Genomic DNA, 18443 nt, shown 5'->3' with positions numbered 1-18443 from the left:
GGAAAAATGTGAAATGAAGTTAAGAGGGTGGAAAGAGCTCCTCATCTATTCTACTTTGTGGATCAATGTAGGTACTTTAGCTTTTCATAGGGTTGGCATGTTGTTAATTTGTCGCATAGTTTGGGTCTTCCTTGGTCTTTTGAGGTAAGCTAAAACTTTGCTTTCTTTTTCTTTTTAATTATATGTTTATTTTTATCCTCTATATCATGCGAGTTATGTATGTATGTATGTATGTATATGTATGCATGTTATGTAATATATGTTATTTTTAAAAATCCAATAATCCATGCTTTAAGTTTTGGGCACACCGAGTGAGAGGGATGGATATATATTATAAAGCTCTCTCTCTCTCTCTCTCTCTCTCTCTCTCTCTCTGTCTCTCTCTCTCTCTCTCTCTCTCTCTCTCTATATATATATATATATATATATATATAGAGAGAGAGAGAGAGAGGGATGGATATATATATTATAAAGCTCTCTCTCTCTCTCTCTCTCTCTCTCTCTCTCTCTATATATATATATATATATATATATATATAGAGAGAGAGAGAGAGAGAGAGAGAGAGAGAGAGAGAGAGAGAGAGAGAGAGAACTTTATAATACCTTAGTATGTATGTGAAGATTGGAGAAAATCTCATGAGGGATTGTACATGACCAAGAAAAAATATGTAGAATGCAAGCTATGTATGTATGTATGTGTATGTATGTATGTATGTGTATGCATGTTATGTTACACATTATGTTACACATGTTATTTTTAGTATATATAGGGAGAGAGAGGGAGAGAGAGAGGAGAGAGAGAGCTTTATAATACCTTAGTATGTATGTGAAGATTGGAGAAAATCTCATGAGGGATTGTACATGACCAAGAAAAAATATGTAGAATGCAAGCTATGTATGTATGTATGTATGTATGTGTATGCATGTTATGTTACACATTATGTTACACATGTTATTTTTAGTAATCTAATAATCCATGTTTTAAGTTTAGGGCACACTAAGTTTGGGGCTTTACTTACCAAAATGAGTCGTAGATTGCAAACACGTGGAATGTAATTGTTCATTTGGTTTGCCGATTGGGAGTTGATCTTATGATCCTTTTGTAATGCTCATGACACTATTATCTTTTTGTAACTTTGGGCTCTAAGTACTGGATTGATAATGATGGTCCTTTTTGTCTCTCAGATACCATGGCGAGAGAGAGAGAGAGAGAGAGAGAGAGAGAGAGAGAGAGAGAGAGAGAGAGAGAGAGAGAGAGAGAGAGAGAGAGAGAGAGGGGGGGGGGGAGATTGATTTTTATATGTGGATATAATCTCTTAGTATTTATATGGAGATTATAGATAATTTCTCTTTTAATGGTTTTTTATAGAAATTTCTCTTTTTATGGTTTTTTGTCTCTTATATGTGTATGGGGGAGAGAGAGAGAGAGAGAGAGAGAGAGAGAGAGAGAGAGAGAGAGCGAGAGCGAGAGAGAGAGAGATTTCTAAGCTTGGTTTGGTCATATATGTATATTGAAAGACATTGGATGCTGATTTTATAAATTTTTAAATATTTATGACATTGCTATTATCTTTTTATAAGTATATATGTAATGTTTTAGGATTATAGTTTTTGTGTGTTATTTTTATATATGTAAGTTTTAAGGATTAGGAACCATAGATTTTGACAAATGAAAAAATGTGAAAAGAAGTTAAGAGGGTGGAAAGAACTCTCATTTGTTCTACTTTGTGGATCAATGTAGGTACTTTAGCTTTTCATAGGACTGGCATATTACTGATTTGTCGCATAGTTTGGGTCTTCCTTGGTCTTTTGAGGTAAGCTACCAAAACTTTGCTTTATTTTTGTTTCTCTTTTTAATTATATGTTTATTTTTGGACTTTATGATTTTTAAATATGAATAGTTCGGTATAGTTTGATAAGAGCATAAGGATTTTTATGTGTATGGAGTGATCCAAGGATGCTATCTTCTTCTGTGGGGCAGATGGTGAGAGAGTACTTGCACCATGGAGTGGAGCTAATGAAGATGCCAGTATATTTGATGAGAGAGATGAGGTAGATTGTCTAAGAGTAGTAGTAGAGAGATGAGGTAGATTGTCTAAGAGTAGTAGATGGTGAGAGCGTAATGATAGAAGCTGAAAGTGTATTGGTAGATGGTCAGAGAGTAGTGGTAGGGGATGAGAGTGTTTTAGAATTTGAAAATGAGGATGATGCAACTATAATGTCCTTATTTTCTGTCCATGAAGAGAGAGAAGTATCATTTGCTACTACAATAAGAAGAGACAATCTTAGCTCTCGAATTGCCTTCAAAGGATATTCAACAAGAGTGGTAGAAGTTTTTGCCATGAGATTGCTAGGAATAGGACTCTTTTGAAAGAAATAACAAGGGAAATGGTAAGTGGACTTTCTTTAGGGATGTCATTGGCTGAAAGTTTGAGACTTACAAGAAGGTACCGTCGCTTCATTGGAAATAGGACCTCTTATAATGCGATTATAAGAGTAAATGAGGGTAATGCAATTACAATGTCTTCCTTTTCTACTCATGAAGAGAGAGAAGTGCCATTTGCTAATACAATAAGAAGGGAGAGTATTAGAGAAATTCCCTCTTATGTATTTGATACAAGAAAGAGAGGTATTTTGTCTATCCTCCATGAACTCCCACCTGTACACTTTAAGCCACTCATTAGGAGGGATGACACATGAGTGTGGGTTTTGTGGGGAGCACAGTTATGGGCAAGTGAAAAGAAGATGAGTTGTGGACAAGTTCTTGGCAAGTATTGTTATAAACATGGGTGTGTGTCTCTTCCTTCACTCGTTGAACCACATGAGCCATTAAGGTCTCTTTTAATTGCTGAAACTCAAGCGCTGCTGCATTTAGAAGAAATTCTTCATGCTCAAAGATGGACATTGGTAGATTTTAAAGCCTCGGAATGCCTGAACTAAACAGAACTGATTTGGAAGTCGGCGGGTGAAAACAGATTGCTTTTGGGAGAGAGCTTTTGATATTGTCAAACAATCTAACCTGTCAAGTGCTATGGAGTCAACATTAATAGATAGCCAACATATTGCTTTTGACGTTGTAATGCATGCAATTGCTACAGATGCAGGTGACATTTTTTCCCTGGATGGTCTAGAGGGATTGGACAAGACGTATTTGTATAATTGCTTACTTGCGCGATTACGTGGACAAGGGCATGTTGCTCTGGCCACTACATTGTCATGTATTGCTTCTCTAATCTTGGCAAATGACCATACTGCACATTCTAGATTCAAGATACCTCTCGAGCTAAACAATTCTTCAACTTGTTGCAAAATCCATGTACATGGACAACTTGCAGAGGTTTTGAGAGTTTTTAAGCTCATTATTTGGGATGAGGCTCCAATGATTCATTGTTATGCTTTTGAAGCATTGGATAGGAGCTTACAAGATGTACTATTCTCATATAAGCCATTTGGTGGAAAGGTTGTATTAATGGGGGGAAATTTTAGACAAATCTTACCTGTTATTATGTGAAGGGAAGACGTGAGGATATTGTTAATGCAGCTTTGTGTCGTTCTTTTCTATGGAACTCTATTAAAGTTCTAAAGTTAAGTGAAAATATGCGTATTCAATCAAGCAATACTAATGGATGCAATGAGTTTAAACACTGGGTCATGAATATTGGGAATGGAGTGGATTGTATCAATGATAATCTGATGGTGGCACTATCAGGTAATATGGTCTTACAAAGATAGACCCTTAAAGACTTGGTACATTGGGTATACTCTGAATTGGCTATCACTACGACGTATGCTAACTTTAGTGAGCATGCTATTCTTGCTCCGATAAACAGTCAAGTGGATATTGTGAATAAGACAACTTTGCATTGAATGCCTGGTGAGCCTAAGCAATATTTCAGTGCAGATTCAATTCTTGAAAATGATGAAAATTCATTTCTATATTCCACAGTTTTTTTGAATGCAATCAACCTTTGGGGCGAATATCCACCTCACTGCTTGGTTTTAAAGTTAGAAGCTCCTGTTATTTTGCTTCGTAACTTGGATCCAAGACGTGGACTCTGTTAACGGTACACAGATGATATGTAAGGCCTTTCACTCTAAAGTCTTCTGAAATCATCACTAGTACTAAAGTTGGTGAAAGAGTATTTCTTCCACGGATTACCTTTATATGCACCGAGACCCAACTACCATTCACCATGAGAAGAGACAGTTTCCCGTATGGCTAGCATTTAGCATGCCAATAAACAAATTGAAAGGCCAAACCCTGAATGTCTTGGGGTTGTATTTGGTGACTCCAGTGTCTATTCATGGGCGATTGTATGTTGCGTTGTCACGAGCACAGTCTCCTCATGCTGTGAAGGTGTTACTTGAGTATAATGCTAATGTAGAGTCTTCATTTGATGATCTTCAACAAAGTTATACACCTATGATAAACAACATTGTTTATAAGGAGATCTTGAAGACTTCAGAGTGACAAGTCATGTTTCTTATCTAAGTTCTACGTTTTGATTAATTTTGTTGTGATTTCTTTTTCATACCTATTTGTCCATGGTAAAAGTACTTATTTTTATTGTTTATGTTTTGACAAACATGTCTGAGATTATCTTTACATTGACATGTCTTTTTCAAAGGATAGTAGGTTAGTTATTCTCTATATTTGCATAAATTTTCTTGATTACAAAGTAAGGAACATGACATTCTATACTGATGTCTATTTGTACAGAGCCACCGCTATGGTTAGCTCCTATTACTGCAGATCACGTAGGAGGGATTATGATTGATGCTTATAGGGATGGGTAAGTATAAGTGTAATTATTAGGCCAGGGAGACATTGTATAAATATTTTTTGAATCTATGTATAAATAATTGTATAACCTATTTGATAATTGTATAACCATTTGTTATGCTTTGATTTTAGGATATTACATGACATTGATACCTTTATGGTAAGAGTTTTCAAGGCGTCAAGATGTACAAAATTAGTGTTCCAGATGAAGAGTGGGGCGTTTATTTATTTCGAGAGAGATGGAGAGATGCATTGCATCTTTTGAGGGGTATTCAGTACCCGATGACTAGTTGTTTCTTACATCCATCATGATCATTGGTATTTGTTATGAGGTTTATACTAGAGCTCCTCATGTACCATCCACTCAATGTTCTATTGTAAGAGGTAATTTTGATTATGTTTTTCTATTATATGGTTTTTTTGAGATTTTATTTATCGATGTGTCATTATGTGCAGGTCCTTTTGAGATTTTATTTATCGTTGTATCATTTATGCAGGTCCTTTTCATTCAGCCGTCAACGCGTAGGTCCAATACTAGTTTCAATTAAAGGTGGCCCCTTTTGGGCTCTTTGCCAATTCACTGTCTTCACACGCTTAGAGCTCGGAAAAGGGGGACACCTATTGCTCAAGGACGGGGAGTCTCCCTCGTCCACTCCTAGTTTTTCATCAATTAGCCTACTCTCATGGGGTAGATGTGTAGACCCCCTCAGTCTCATTATAGGTGCTCTCAAAGTGGAGATCAACATCTTGAAAGAAGAAAACCCAAAGCTGCATAGGTTCAAAACACAACCAATGAAGGCAAGGAAACTGAACAACAAGCTTTACACCTTGAGTTGAATCAGATCAAAGAAGAGAAATGCAGGGATCCAAAAGGATCTCCAAGATGTCTAGGAGTCCAGCTCCCAAATAAGCTTGGAGGTGGTCGAAACTTCCAAATGGGTGGAGGCATTAAGGAAGCAAAAACCAATGTTCCAACGGAACCAAATGGAAATCATGGCTACCATGCTTGAGGAAAAAGAGTGAAGGCAAAGCACGGCCCTTAACATAAGATCCATCAAACTCCCTCCTAGAAATGCATCAAAGTAAGACAAGGGGGCCCTGTGCAAGTATCGATATTCCTTTCACCATTCTTGGCATGTTGGCAAGGATATGATTAGGGGGAGGGGCCCGTGTTCTGTAAATTTAGAGATACATAGTCATGCCTAACCTTCTTTAAGAAGAGTTCACTGCTAAGCAAAACCAAAATTTACATCCACTTTTCTACAAGTGGGGAATTGCAATGGTGCAGTAGGTGATGGTGCCACAAAAAGGAGGCAAGTGGCTAGTCTACAAGGATGGATGGATATCATTGTTAACTGCCACCCTAGATAGGGAACTGACCATTTAGATAGCTACATGGAACTGACCATTTAGATAGCTACATGGAACTACAATGGCATTTTATGGTTGAATCGTGTGGGGAATTCTCAAGTGTATACAAAGGTAGAGGCATTGTAAAAGCACTTCAGAACCGAAAGAGAGACCACTAGTGTTTGGTTATGTTTGGGAATCAACTTATGAGGTGGAGAATCAATAGGACTTGTCATTCTATTTAAAACACATCTCTATACCATTGTCATAGTAGTCAAAAAATGAGGATGCCGCATTCACATATGGATGCACCTATGCTTACTAGGAGGGTGGCTATTGCACATAGCGGTCTACTACTTCCCACCAGAGAGGTAGGCTTTTAATGTAAAGCACCTATATTTATAAATTACGATTCATACCATGATAATTAATAGCCACCTATATAGTCTAGTATTATATATATCCTTACATGGACATATCGTCAATCCATAAATAATCTATATCACTTGAAATAATAAATATTTATTTAAAAAATCCCCCAAAATGAAAGTTAATTTTTAAATATATCACTTTCTCATGAAAATATATAAATATGTTACTTTCTTAAAAAAATTATCATGCTAGCCTACAAAGAAGGCTAGCATGAGAAAAATGCCCCAAAATGAATGTTGACTTTAAATGAATGTTGACTTTTAAATATGTCACTTTTGAAGAATTTTTCTCATGCTAGGTTACAAAGAAGGCCTATTTCTAAGGAGAGCCAAAAGGACTGGAGGAATACATCCTATTAGCACCAGGAGCCATAGTCAAAAACTTTAAGCGCACAATGAACTATATTATGTTCTATAAGTATAATATCATCAACAAATATGAGCTTGTTCATAGCATCTTTTTCAACTGTTGTTTTTTTTAATGGCATTTTCTTACTTGTGCATCATGTTGCATGATTTGAGAATTTGAGATGCTTGAATTTTAGGTGTGATTGTAAACTGATGAATGTCCAATATACTTGTTTTTCTCTTAGGTTTTGGTGATTTTGAGTAAGATGAGGAGAAGTAATTGAAGTTTCCAAGGAGAATGGAGCTGCGAGGTTTCCAAGGAGCAAGATAACTAGGAAAAGTGTCACGTGTAGCATGTGCATGGGCTTGATCGGGCTTCAAGTACGCACGCTAGAGTGTAGGCGATAAGTAAGTACAGGGTTCAAGGGTGAGTCGTATGGATCGGAGTACCATGGGCAGCTAGGCTAGTGTGGGTAGCGGGCCACGGCATATAGCCCTGTGGAATGGGTGCATGCTCATTCTACTCTATGGCTGGGAGGTGAATATGAGCCTTTACCTTCTCCATCTTTGTGTAGTTAGAGTGTGTCTCGTGCGTGTCCGTAGTGACAGGGGTGTCACATTGGTATAGACATTATTCCATTGATGATGAGTACCTACTCTACAAAGGTACAAAGTTTGTGTACCAACTATTGGTGATTTTTAGCATCAAATTCTTATTGAAAGTCACGATAGCCCAAGTGATGGTCATCTCGGGATACAAAAGACCTATGCACTAGTTAAAAGATAATTTTATTGGCCAAGTTTGTTTTAGGACATCCAGGACTTTGTGTTGAAATGCAAAAAGTGTCAGGTTTATAAACATGAGCACCTCAAGGTTAGAGGTTTGCTACATCCATTAGATATTCCCAAAGGGAAATGGGAGAGTATTTCCATTGATTTTATTTACTGGTTTACCTAAAATGACTCGAGGGAATGATTCGGCTTGGATGGTTGACAGATTGACCAAGATGGTCAAATTTATACCTACTAAAAAGGAGGTAAAAACTCTTGAGTTAGCTAGGCTGTATATCGAACATCTCTATAAGCTATATGGCCTACCTGAGATATGGTTTTAGATAGGGATAGAAAGTTTGATAGTCACTTTTGGAGATTTTATCTCCAAAATGTTGGACACTATTCTGAGTATGAGTACATCTGATTATCACAGTCTGATGTTCAGACTAAGAGAGTCAACCAAGTGTTAGAGGACATGCTTCGAGCATATGTCAATAAAAAATAATCTAATTGGGAGGAGTACTTGCCATATTTGGAGTTTTCTTATAATAGTTCGAAACATTTAGCGAGACTGGATTTAGTCCATTCATGATGTATAATTTCCAGCCAAGGTCTCCTATGGTCGTAGGGCTACAAAAGGAGAAAATTTAGTATGTTAAGGATTTCCTTGAAGACATGCAAAATATGGTAAAAGTAGCAAGAGATATCATTCGTAGTGCGTAAGGTCGTGTAAAAACGCATGATGACAAGAGCTGTAGGGAAGTGACCTTTGAAGAGGGTGACTTTGTTTTCTTGAACGTCCCCTCCGAAGTTAGATACTCTCAAGATAGGAAAGTGTCAAAAGCTTTCTTTGAGATATTGCGGTCCATTTAAAATGCTTAAGAAGATTGGCAACATAGCATACAAACTTAAGTTTCCGGAGAGCTCATGAGTATATCCTATTTTTCATGTCAATAGACTCTGAAAAAACATTGACCATAAGGAGAACGTAGTTACTCCTTAACGAGCTTGTTGAACCAGTGTCTCTTCCACATGAACCTGAGAAGATTCTCAAAATTAGATAACAGAAGGCGAGGAATACTGTGTACAGAGAGGCACTTGTTAAGTGGAAGGATAGAGAGGATAAAGCGTTCACATGGGAACGCTTGAGTACACTTAGCAAGAACTATCTAGAGTTTGTTTTTGTGGACAAAAACTCTTCTTATTAAGGGGGAGGTAATGTCATGTAGAGTGTAGCATGTACGTGGGCTCGGCTGAGCTTCAAGTACATGTTGAGATATCGAGCTCATCTAGTGAGGCGGTGGACACTGGGGGATAGGCCCCACACTTACACCACTGGCATGGTTGGTGAGATCATTGGTGATATGCGGCTAGTGGGATGACAGGTTGTGTGACAGCCATTCTAGAGACTGGCATAGTTATAGCGCCAGCTCATTCAGTTGGGTTCACACTATAGAGAACCCTAGTATGTATTTTGTTGAGTACCTTTTCATATTGTGTACTCTTATCTTTGTATATGGTGTGTTGAGTGTTGTGTGAAGAAGAAGAAGATTTTCAGCCTCTCACCTTGTGTGTTCTGTTTTAGGGTTTTGTGATTGTGTGTGTGCTTGCAAGATCTCAAGCTCTCTTCTCCCCTGCATCTTTTCATGGTATCAGAGCCTGGTTCATGCTAAGGGCTGAGGTGCAAGCAAGAGAAGCACAGGAAGCGGTATGAGGGTAAGAGCCTCATCTACTCTTCCCTATTTGTGTTGGCGACTACACCCTTGTCGAGAGCTCTACGGGAGGCACTGGTAAACGATCTCTGATTGAGGAGCTTTCTTTGCGGGAGTAGAGCTATAGGGCAACTATACTGTCCTATGTATGCATCTATGCCATACACATAAATGTAAGTCAGAGGTTATATTTAAGCTGATGAAATTCAACAATTTTGTGCTAGATGTATGTAGGTGCAAAATACAATGGTCAAGTTCTATAACATGATAATTCAAGAATATGGTGGTACACTAAAGTTTGTATTAAAACTTGACGAATGTGAGATTATCAAAGGACATAAGTTAGAGAGGGTAAGCTTGACCCTAATGAATAGAGCCTTGAGTCAAGACATCACAAAAGAGCATTTAGATTATTTTAGTGTTCACTCAAAAAATGAGATATGTTGGCTTGTTTTGCTTTCGAAGTACCAAAAGAAGACCATGGAATATTAAAGGTTTTCTTTAACTTGACAAGTATACCAAATGTGGTTGAACATAAATCAAGGGGGCAAGTCCTAAAAGTAGATGAATTGTTGTACAATGGCATCTCGCTCTTTAAAGTGCATTTTTGGTGTGTCATGTAGATCTAATACAGAATTTTCATGCATGTACTACATAACAAGTTGAACGATGAAAAGAAAAATTGGATTGCAAAGATAAGAAAGGAGAGTGTCCCAACTTATGACCAGCTTATAATATGCGAGGGAAAAACAGTCTACTTGGATCCAAAATCTTATTCTAAAGATACCCTTAACAAGGGTTCATTTGTGCACTTTACATGCCATGGTAAGGATGCTTAAAAAGCTTTTATACAAGTATGTATGTTTTTCCTATAGAGAGTGCAACCAGAGAGTGATGCCCAAGAGACATGTAAGAAAGTAGAAGAGGTTTTGTTAGACATTGGATTACACAGAGGAGGTCAATTGGAAATTAAAAAGGTTGAAAAGATGTCAGGGGCAAGTGAAAAATTACCTTGCAAGCCATGCTTTGGAGGAGTAAAGGAGAGAAAATTTCTTTCTCCACCATGAAATGAAAAGGGAGATTTACTGGTGAAGGTGCCAGAGAAATACAATGCATGGAAAAAGCTACATATGGTTGTTCTTGACAATAGAGGAAAGACCCAATTAGCAAAGGCAAGCAGATGGGTTGCACACAACTAGTTTTGGTAATTCTTTTACAATAGATAACATTTACTATGGATGATGCACTAAATTTTAAGAATGTTATTAGAAACTTTTACAAATCAATGGTAGAACCTTGGGGTAATAGTATCACCCACTACATGGTAAGAATCTTAAGAATGTTATTAGAAACTTTTACAAATCAATGGTAGAATCTTGGGGTCATAGTAGTATCACCCACTACATGGTAAGTGTTTTTCCACTACATGGTAGAAAATTTTACAAATCAATGGTAGAATCTTGGGGTCATAGTAGTATCACCCACTACTCAAGGGTATGGAACGATCTCACTGGAAAGCCCAATATAGTTTTCAAAAGGGAACATCACGTAGAGGTGGAATACATGATATTAATCTAATGAGGGAACTTGTTTCGTGGTGGTACCAAAGAATAGAAATTAGGTATAAGCAAAGGTTATTAAAGTATAATGAATCACATAGAGATCTAAGATGTATTGTTAATGATCAACCATTTATAAATCAAGTGACAAATTTAGAGCTCAAGTAACATCATAAAAACTAAGTCTTATGGAACTTATACATCTAAAGGTAATTACATAAAGTTTAAACACTAGTGGTATGCTAGTAAGAAGATGATTTCCTCTTTCGGTAGCTTCTTTTTTCTTTGAGCTTACTTGAGAAAGTTGAAAGCTCTTCACTAGATGTAAAATTAATCTCAACTCTAAACCTCAAAAAGTATTGCTAGGAGATTTACATCCATCTTATTAGCTGCTAAAGCATGTGCGATGAAATTTAAAAAATAAGATGATCTCATAGCCCAAACCCCTAGGTTCATACCCAAAAATCCTAATAGCTTCAAATTTCTCTATAACTCTATCAATATTTTAGGGAATAATAGGCCAACCTAGATACCATGCCTTAAGTGCTAGTAATGTAACCTCAAGGTTGTTAGAGTATTTATAATGAAAATGGCAAGAACTTCTTTGTTCATTTTACCAATATAATGACTAAGCCCAGAGTCCTTGTCAATTCTTCTTTTTTAGTTTGCACTAGCTCGTCCAAGAAACCCATCAACATCTTCAATCTCAAGCTAATAAAAATAATACTTCATTAGATTAAAATTAATTATAAATTTATAAAGATGACCTACAGTGCAATAGAAAGGCATCCAAGGAGCCTGAGCACTTTCTCTTCGCATACTAGAGTACCTTCCTTGCCAAGAGCAAAAAGCATCTTTTGTGCAACAAAAATTAATAGGCAAGGATTTTTTGGGAGAAAATACTGATAGTTTTTGTTAAAATCATCTGTTTAAGATGACTTATCCCATAAGTCAATCGTATGTTTGCATGTTTAAGGATTCTTATTCGGTAGACTCTAGTATGGTTTATCTCCAAAAATTTGTTAGTTCCAACCTCTCTTCTTGAATAGCAAAAAATTATTCTGTTGGCAATTCATTCTAAGAGTAATTTGATGCTTCCTAAAATAAGACACTGAGGGCCTTAGATACACCAACATAATTTTTTGGGAGAAAATACTTGATAGTTTTCATCAAAATCATTTGTTTAAGATGACTCATCCCATTTTCATCAAAATCATTTGTTTAAGATGACTCATCCCATAAGTCAATCATATGTTTGCATGTTTAAGATGATTCTTATTCAGTAGAATCTAGTATGGTTGATCTCCTAAAATTTGTTAGTTCCAACCTCTCTTGAATACCAAAAAATTATTCTGTTGGTAATTCATTCTGAGCATAATTTTATGCTTCCTTAAATAAGACACCGAGGGCCTTAGATACACTAACATAACTTTGTGTATCTATATTCAAATAAGAGAAGTTGGTTTTAAAATCCACTCAATCCTTTAACCATCTTTGTAATAGTAGCAAGAAAATAATATTTTCTCAAAGAGAACATCATTTATATATCTAATAGCAAGACAAAGTCCTTGTCGTTGATTCTAAATGATGGTATGCATGTCAAGTTCACTAATATTTTTCTAATTACTTTCTATTGACATTATCCTCCTTAATTATTATGTGTAATTTGAATTGTGCAATGTCAAGTTCCTGTAGAGAGTTTGTATGTTTGTAGTCTGAGCTTTTGTGAAGTGAATTTTAGTCAAATTAGACTAGGAATTTTGAAATGCTAAAGTGTGTATTATAAATAAAATCCATATCCTCATGGTCATGTTATATTATATTTTCACTAGCGCAAGTTTTAAAAAACTCACATGAGCATAAAACACTACACATTTTATGCCTAGTAACCCCAGCTCATAAAACAAAGAAATTTTTTGATTGAAAGTGACACAAGTATAAAACGATTTGTTATATAGCCCAATTTGAATAGCAAATGAAGCTCTCTTTTTTTTTTGGAGATTGATTTCCTTTTTGGAGAATGATTTTCTTTGTTGAGAATGATTTTCTTTTTTTGAGCCACAGAGCTCTTTCTTAAAAACACATGGGCTATTTTCCCAAAGTACGCGTCTTTTCCAAAAGTAAGCATATTTTTTCAAAGTAAGTGTCTTTTACCAAAATAAGTGTGTCTTTTTCAAAAAGCATGAGGGTTCATCTCCTAAGGGCATTCATTAGCATTAAACTTTCCCAATTTCCAATTACAAGAGGCTCTACAACAACTCATTTTTTGGAAAATGACGCTACTTTTTTGAATAACGAGGCTAATTATCTCTTATCTCTTAGTTTTGGATGATCAAACCTATTTAAACCCTCCCAGATTTGGCTTTATGTTTTTTTTTGCGCATTCTCTATATTTTCAACAATGGCACCATTGCCAATAGTGGCTCCATAGGCAACATTGGCACTATCGGTATAATAAACACGTCATCTCTGACATCATGGGCAACAACATCTTCACATTTGAACATTCCTTCAAGTAATATTTTTTTTCCTTTTTCACATCTTTGTTTCAACATATCTCATGTGCGGGATAATGGAAATCCCAAAGCAAGTGCACCTCCTTTTATCATACCGCATGGATATCTTTATATCTCTCTGTATTATGACTTTAATGTTTTCTCATTTTTAATTTACCATGTACAAATCTACGACGCACATGGTTAATAGTAGAGCATATGCCATGAGTAAAAGATTTGTATGGATCAATGAAATACTTCAACAAACTTGTAAGTCTTTATTTTAATACTTTTAGTTAACTAATTGATATTATTATGATACTAAATGTTTCAACTTAGCAAGTCCCTTTCTAGATTGATGATCACACATGTAGCTAGAGCGTTATCGCCAACAAAATAAAATTTATAGAGCATCGTGTTTTCAATGAAACGAATGATGTAAAGGTGAGCAATTAGATGATGGTTTATCTCTATTATTGGTATTCTATTTATAGACAAATAATGTCCTTAATATTTTTTCTTTCTTTCTTTAGTTTTATTAGGAACTTTATTCAAATGACTACGTGTGGCTAACTCGAGCATCATCGATTCAAAAAATGTTAGCTCTGCCTAGACCACATATAACAGATGCAGATAGAATACCAAAGAGAAGAAAAGAATGCCCTCTGTTTTTTTATCTGCAAAAATGGCTAGGGTTAATCCCCATAGAAGGCTCCAAAAAAATTTTGCACAAAAAAATTCTTTCAGTAAAAACTCCGAGCAATATTTTTTCATTATGGAGAAAACCTTATTATAAAACAGTTTTGAATAACACCTGATTAAAGATCATATATTATTCTATTGATATTATTTGAGACAGATGCTTTTATTTCATATCAGACTATGTTGAATAACACCTAATCAAAGACCATATATTATTCTATTGATATTTTTTGAGATAGATGCTTTTATTTCATATGAGACTATGTTACTATAGAGCACTTCATGCACGTATTCACTGATCCGTAGATTCTAAGTTGTGATGTTTTCCATATAGCGTTTTAATCTTTTCTTATCCTCTAGCTCAGCTAGTTCTGTTAGATTCTTCGTGTCTCTTGAGTAATGTCGAAAGATTTCTCTATTTGTTCCTTGAAATTGTATAAGAATTGTCAAGTTTTAGTAAATTTTCAAGCAATTAGCATAGTATTATGGTAATTCATTAGAGTACTAACCAAGAAAATAGTACTAGCCAAGATAAGGGTTGTAAGAACCGATAGAGTTCATCCTTTCATATTGTTACTCCAATCCTTCTCTTGACTCCTGCTCTCTAGGAGTTAATATCTGCACCTCTTCTATAGTCAATTCAAGGAGTTGTAAACCTAAGAGGTATCTGCTACGCTCATCATCAATAATTTACATGCCATGTTACATAATGCAAGTGGTGGACAAAAGCAAGTAATTTGATTAAACCAGTTATACACTATTTATAGCTCAAGTAATGCGAGTTCTCACTTTTCCCATGTAAAGTTTTTTGTAGCATCTTTTTTGTATGCTATTCTTTTGTCCATGCAAATAGTCTATTATTCTTTTCTTTTGCTAGCAATGGAGCTACTTTTTGCATTCCTAATACAAACATTCATTCTATCTATATAAGCTTTTTGCTTTCTCGATAAAAAATGTTCTTTTTGACTTTACATTATAATGTTTTAGATTTCATGGCCTATGATTTTTAAATTATAAATTCTTAATGCATTTGAAAGTCATGGTAGATTAGATGTAATAGTTTTACTACATGTTATCTTCATCATCATCTTCATCATCATCTACTAGAGAAGATATGGTAGAAAAGAAAATAATATTTGGCAAGGAGAAGAAGCCCCGTTACAACATCTTCATAGATTTACTACAAAAGGATGTTAATGTGGAGAGAGAGAATCCTATCAAAGGGATCATAACATGCCTTCTTGTGAAATCTATGTTATTATTCCACTTTTATGTCTAATTGAATGATAGTTTATCTGGTGCTTACTATGAAATCTTTGAAGGTTGGGACCTAGTCTTTTCACTAGGGTATGAATGACATGTTGATAAGCACCACCAATTGATCTTCATCATTGCAGAGGAAGTGCTAGAATTTATAGATTACAACTTGAACCTCCTTGAGCATACATATGCTCACGTGAGGAGGAAGTCTTATCCATTGGAGAGCCATATGCAACTTTGATGAGAGTTAGAAATTAGATGATAGACATAAATGGTATGTGTGCTTGAGATGTAAATTTACTTGTTTGAGTACAACAACGAAGGAGGATAGACTATTTGCAACTATTGTATAGCTTTCATTAATGTGGAGATTTGGGACAAATTTGGCAATGATAAAGTTACTCCTTAGAGAAGTGTACACCCATATCAAAAAAAGACATCACCTACTTGGCAGAGGAAAAGTTTGTGGGCCAAAATTATGAGAACTTTTAGGCATCTAGATTTGAGAGTAATCTTCATGTACTTAGTAATGTTACTTGTCAATGTTATGGTGGTTATTTACTAGGCCATGGACTATTATTAGATTTGAGATTAATCTTCATGCACTTGTTAATGTTATTGTTGTTTTACTAGGCCATTGACTATTATTTTTATGTCATTACCCTTGTTTCTAGGGATAACCTTATTTTGACTTAATGTGTATGATTTTTTTTAATAAAAAGGAGAGAAAGACAAATAATTATTTGCTTCAAATAGAGAAAAAAAAGGCATATTCACTTTTTAAAAACTTATTAAAGTCTTAAAAAAAATCTTAAGTGATTGAAAATAACTACTTTGGGGATCATAGGCAAAAGAAAGTACTATATGGGTATTGATAAAGTGAAAATTACTAGGGAAGAAAGGAAAAAAGCACATATGCATTTTAAATTAAGATTCCATTTGATATTTTTTTAAATTTTTTAATTTTTAAATCTTATTTGTAAAGCTATTTTGTAGGAATATTGTAAGTCTTGATACAAAGAAGAGAATGATAAAAAAAAGAAAATTATTTAGAAGGAATTAGATGACATTATATTAAAATATCTTTTTGATTTTTTAAAGGCATAAGATTTTGTATATATTTGTGATAAAAACTTGTATTGATAGAACATAATATAATGCAATCTATTCTATTTAAAGGTTATCAACAAAACATAATATATATAATGTAATATTTAAAGAGTTATATTGTTAGAGCAGGTACATGTTCTTGATAGAGAAGCTCTATATTACAAAATATGTGCTTCAAAATCAATTCTATTTTTTTGTCTATTTTATTAAGATCACTAATTTGATTCATTTTGTTCCCAAGTTCAAGAGAAAAAAAAACTTGTATCAAATGATGTTTAAGATGAAATATAATATTTCTTCCATATAATAGCAAAAAAAAGCAACAACTTAGAGGAGAATTGAGTTTCTAAAATTAATTGAATAGTTTTTTAATATTTTCAAAGGTGCAAGACAATATGGTATAATAACTCCTGGTTAGAGGATGTTCACACACACACACACACACACACACACACACACACACACACACACACACACACACACACATTACCACATATTTATTTAGGCTTAGAAGCCTTTCATAATAGGACCAAGCTTAATAGCCTTACACACAAATATACTACCACACTTATATGAGGGTTCACATAGATAAGACCTTCATTCCCAACTATCCCCCCTCAAAGGATTACCTCATATTGTGTCAAGGATAAATCTTAGGCTCATGGCCTAGTTTCTCATATCAGCTATGGGGTCCCTACACACGGGATTATTAGGTCACTCACATTTACAACAAACAACTCACATCTCAACAGTGAACAACACATAACTGAACAGAACACAACACATTTTTTAGACTTTAATAAGCCTAGACATACACATACATAATGTCAATCCTAATGAAGATACAACATTTTCACCGTTGGTAATCATGGCCTTGCAAGCAATAATCTTATTATTTTGCTATATTTATTTTTACAAATACTACAATTCAGAAAAGGTTATTTTTGTAACAAACTTGATGAATTAAAACTCCAAAAGAATGTAGACCTTATTATATGGCTCCTCCTTACTATAGACATTACTATATGGCTCCTCCTTGGTTACTATGGAGTGGAAAAAAGAACAAGGGAACAGGCCTCTATAGCTTCCCACTCCCCCAACCTTGGAATCACTAGCACAAAACAGGGTTACCATGGACAAAGTAATCACCCAGCAAACACATACACTTCCACTGTGTGCATGATGAGGTAATCGAAGGCTGGCACTAAGTGCACTGTGAGAGTGTAAACCCGTGGACTACATCACCAAACACGTCAATCATGCCTTCTCCTGCAAATCAACACACATAGGATACCAACACACAACCATAGCCAGATACATCACCAGTATCATTCATCCTTGAATTCCCAGTCAACACTTCCATACAGCTTCAATCAACACATAGAAGCTTTTGCTTCACACCAGCTCACATGCATGACATCTTCAAATCAACACACAAGATGTATACTCACAAGGCTGTCCCCCATTCATCTTGACTAATCCCTCTCTCACCTCTTCTTAGAACATCATCACCTCAGTCTTCGAGCTGCCTTCAGACACCAGCTGCTGCAGCTAACCAACAAAACCAACACCCCTGCCCTGAGACACCAGGAGAGGCAGTAACCCAACAAAACACACACAACTATGAGCTTTGCTGGCTCTACAGTAGCTATACACATAAGCACGCCACTCTGTACTCAGAGGCGGCGTCCTGAACAAAAGAATCTTCACTCTCTTACGGGCAGCTCTGTGCTACCAGCCGGCAACAAACCCAAACACAACACACTCTCTACTCGCTCAGACATTAGCCGCTGCCATCGACCAAAGAAATATTAAACGCAGCGGAAGCATGGTGGGCACGTGATTTCCAAATGCAGAGCGCCGACTTGCCCGATTCCACCAACGAGTTTTTCAAGGTTCAAACAAAAAAAAAGGAGGTG

The sequence above is a fragment of the Cibotium barometz genome, chromosome 17, assembly GCF_041138505.1.
Source record: "Cibotium barometz isolate CiBa-2024 chromosome 17, ASM4113850v1, whole genome shotgun sequence".
NCBI lineage: Eukaryota > Viridiplantae > Streptophyta > Polypodiopsida > Cyatheales > Cibotiaceae > Cibotium > Cibotium barometz.
The sequence above is the reverse complement of the archived record's forward strand: the minus strand, read 5'-3'. Positions refer to the sequence as shown.